At 35.0% G+C, this 4473-nt stretch overlaps 1 non-coding gene across 1 annotated transcript; it reads right to left on the bottom strand.

Moving 5' to 3' along the window:
* Positions 1–3976: 3976 nt before the first annotated feature.
* On the bottom strand, positions 3977–4133 carry LOC128573255 (U1 spliceosomal RNA). Its single transcript, XR_008376405.1, has one exon. It is a non-coding gene; the product is annotated as a U1 spliceosomal RNA (small nuclear RNA).
* Positions 4134–4473: the final 340 nt, after the last annotated feature.

The raw sequence follows: 4473 nt of genomic DNA, 5'->3' as shown, positions 1-4473 counted from the left end.
TGTTTCCAGTTTTTTTCTCTTTTTCCCACTGTATTAAATATTGGTCCATGCTGCTATTTTGCCTAAAGTGCTTTTTATTAGAAAATCAGATTTATCAGAATTTAAATGACAAGCCCATACAAAGAAAGAACTTATAAAAAAAATTTTTTTTTAATTTTTTTTAAATTCATTTGAAAAGAAGACAATCCCTGGGCAGAAGGTTGGGTTTATACTAACACTTTTAGATATGTTATGTGATCCATTTCAGAAATGATAATCTGGCCTGAAAACCTTTCTCCTCAATTATGGCAGAAGCTGGCATTCTTTTGCAGTAAAGTCAGCAAATGGGAGAAATCCTGAGAGCCGATCTCCTGGGAATGTGAATTTGGGATTATGTCACCACTTAGCAGAATAACAACACTGATGGGCTGAAATGAATCCCTCTCCTGACAGACTGAACTTTTTAGCCCCTCCATATCAGCCATCTCCCTGTTGTTGGTATACGGTTTCAGTAAAGTAAGAGCAAGTCCAAGTTCAGAAAAAGACCAGACCACAACAACAACAAAACTTGATAATGAATAATTCCAATTCGTACTTGGCACTTTTTATCAACTAGTGGTGTTGATAAACAGCTTTCTTCACTATTTCCTCAGTGAAAAGATCATACATGTAATAAATAATGACAGAGAAATAGCCCAGGAATAATTGCTTTCTGTACCCCCTGCAATGTGAGAAATACATGAGTCTGAAAGTATGCCAAAGGGTAGATTATAAGCTTTGAGAACACAGGGATGAAAGAAATGTTGATATTTACATTTATAATTTAATAACTACACAAAAAGTATCTCAGTAAATGCCTATGTTACAAATTAAGGGGGTGAAGCCTTATTGTTTCAACTAACTCACTGCTCTTCAGTAGTGTAATTAAAGGAATTTCATTATAGAATCAGAGTTGCTTAGAGTTCCGTTGTGTTTTAAATGAGAAAAATTCTAGAACCATTATAAAGTTCGAAAATGGCAACTTGAACAGTTGCGTAATAGTCAGCTATTGTACGTATAGAGCATAGGTACTGAATTTTTAAACAATTCAAAATTATATAACCAGTCTCAGAAAACGCAAGTAATTCGTTCCTTATGGTGGGTGTCTGTGTGGTAGGTTATATAGTGTATTTGTGTGTGTGTGTGTGGTCATATTGATGTATGTGTAAAGTTTTGCCCTAGTTCACGATTTAGACATCAACGGTTTGAAAAAAATCAGTCAAGACAAATTCCCCAAGACTTCTAATGCTCCCATATTTGAATGACAGAATCATGATATCATGATTTTGATTTCTCTAATATTGGGCTCTATTATTTAGTGTGGAAAGAAAAAAGTACATCAGTTAGGTTTTTCACTATAATCTGGGTTCAGTTACACTGTGTGTATCCCATTAACCACCAGAGCTATTGATTCTATTTTTAGATTATCTCTCTTATCTGTCCTTTGTCCCATTTTCTTTGCCATTTAGTCAACTTAATCTCGGTGACTCATATTAGCCAATTTCAAAGGTCCCTTGGGTTTTGTCCCCATCAATTCCAGGAATGCCACTAATAATTCACTTTTAGAAAAACCTTTCAAAGACATAATTTTTTCAAGTAATTCACCTGCTTTATTAAAGGTTTAAATTTAAATAATAACTTTTGTTATTTTAGGAATTATCTCCATCTTTCTTATGTCCCACATTGTGTACGGTTGTGCTCTGACGAAAATCCCGGGCTCCAGTGATGTTAATTAGACCTTGGATGTGTAATTCTCTATTGCAATTCCAAGACTTTCTTTTTATTGTTTATTAGGTTTTAATAAACAATAAAACAAAGGTAACAACAAAGGTAATAACCTTTGTTATTACCTATCCATATTGCTCTACTCTGTCTAATCATTTCCCCACATTCTCAACAACATTACTAATATTTTTACTGCTTATAATATTAATTTTTATGCCTACTTAGTCACTCCAAGGAAGTTTATTGATTATGCCTATGAATCCCAGTATGTCCCTTGATGGGTATGTTTTGTAAAGAAATAATAATGTATATCTCGCTGTAATTCCTGAAGTTTCCAAAGTACTTAGGACTGAGTAGTTTGCACACCAGGAATTGTATTTTAGATAATACAAGTATTATCTGCTGTCCACTTTAGATGCTAGCCCTCCAATTAAAGAAGAATCCTAAAGAGATTTCATATTTGTTTTACAGGCAGAAATTGAATATTTAACCCAAACATGTTTTTTCCTATTTGTGTTTTTTGCCCATTTCATTATAAGTAGCTTTATTCTTTGTTCTTGTTAAGTACATCCTACACAGGAATTTCATTGACTTCTCAGTAAAGTAGTTAGACCTGCCTAAGTTGATATATTTAAATGTTTGTTATTTATGCATTTAGTCTTATCACACCTTTCATGATCTCAAATCACTTAGGTTTGTACTGAAGCTTGCATTGAATAAGTATACGTGCGTTTGACTAATTTCAATAAAATGAATTATAAACAAGAAACAATGCTGATAAGTAGAACTGAATGTCATCTATAGAACCAAGGCTATTCTCTTGGCTATCCAGCCTCTCCCCTAGATTGCTTACGTTTTTCTTAATATACTGAGGTTTTCAATAATATAGTATGTACTTGCAGCTTATCTTAAATTAAAACTTCCACATTTTCTCTCAAAACTAGCATTTTTTCGTTGCTTTATTTTGTTTGCTACCACATATTAGAGAATTTAGAGAATAGGAAATTTAAAGTAGTGTGACTATAAGACAATTTAAGAATTTATAAGAGAACTCTGTACTATTTTTTTCAACTTTGCTGCATCATCTAAAATAATTACAAAATAAAAAGTTTGAAAATATTCAGGTTTAAGTGACTTGATTTGATTCTCACTTTTCTGAAGAACACAGACCAGGATTTCAGATATACTTCCCATTTTCAGGAAAAGAAAATCATAACAAACTATAAAATATTTACTTCATAAAGGTTTGGTTTAAAACTTGTTTCTATCTCAATGAAACCCTTATTATTCCTTTCTCTACTTCTTTCTTATCTCCTGTAAAAATCTCCTGAAAATATTTTACTGGATTAAAACATTAATTCTACAATAGACCTTGATAAAATAATTATATTCAAAATATTGTAGCATAGTGAATTAGAGATTAAAATGGACTGAGTATTTTCATAAGGCAGTGGTATTTTTAAGTGAGCAAGTTACTTGTTTTCTAAATACTCACAGAGCATCTAGGTTTCTATAATTTATTATCTACAGATGGAAAATTTTCTGTTTAAAGTTTTGAGCTTAATTCTTAGAAATAATATCATTAAACATGCTGTCTACCTGGCTGAAAGACAAAATAACCGATTTCAAGGGCACGCTGTTTAATGACATGCTTTAAACATGTGTACTTGTATGTCCATGTCCCAGTCAAATATGTATGCACTTGAAGAGATCTATGAACTTCACTTAGACCAGGCGTCCTCAAACTTTTTAAACAGGGGGCCAATTCACTGTCCCTCAGACCATTGGAGGGCCGGACTTATAGTTTAAAAAAAAAAAAAAAAAACTATGAAAAAATTCCTATGCACACTGCACATATCTTATTTTGAAGTAAAAAAACAAAACAGGAACAAGTACAATCACACCACCTCGTGTGGCCCGCAGGCCGCAGTTTGAGGACCCCTGACTTAGAGTATGCGAATGGGTGACATCAGGCAGATTAGGTGAAGATGCGAGCAGTTATAATCACAGTAGCAGCCCGTATGCTGACCACCCAAAGGACTGCAGTGCCCTGGTCAGCACATGGGGGTGGTCAGCATAAGGAACTTGGCCTGCTGGATTGGTACATACATGTGGCGCATGTGGGTCTATGAAAATTAGATCAACGTAAGGAGGCGGTTAGTTTAGGGAGTGGTCAACTATGGAGATTCTACTCTAGTTTTTTTTTTATTATTATTATTATTTAGTGTGTTTCTGGGGCAGACCGTGAACACAGTCCCCCCACTACCACAAATGATGCAGTCGAGTTTCCCACCTTGGCAAATCACAGAGGTCAGCACTCCAGAGGGCAGTACAAGCCTCACCCGGGGAAACCACCTTCGTGATCATGGTATCATCCCCCAGGTAAAAATCTCCACTGTAGTTTAAAATGCTGATTTTTAAAGGACAAGCCCAGATCAGATCCATTCTCTTGACTTTGTATACCTTCTAGGAATTTATCATCTTTTCATTTATGGTTAAGATCTGACATTTGCAAGTCAGGTTTTATCTGGCCTGTGCGTCAGTGGAGGAGCCCTGCAGGGGCTGTGACGCGCATGCCATCCTGCCTTCCCAGGATTAAACAAATGTGCAGTCTCATAATGTTCTCTCATAAATGCTACTGTCATGATTTGTCTGTGAACTGAAAGCTCATGAATTTATAAACGTCTTTGTCATCCTGTAGGTGCTGTGTCCACTGAGAGGCATGAGAAG

The sequence above is a fragment of the Nycticebus coucang genome, chromosome 20 (assembly GCF_027406575.1).
Source record: "Nycticebus coucang isolate mNycCou1 chromosome 20, mNycCou1.pri, whole genome shotgun sequence".
NCBI classification, from domain to species: domain Eukaryota; kingdom Metazoa; phylum Chordata; class Mammalia; order Primates; family Lorisidae; genus Nycticebus; species Nycticebus coucang.
The sequence above is the reverse complement of the archived record's forward strand: the minus strand, read 5'-3'. Positions and strand labels throughout refer to the sequence as shown.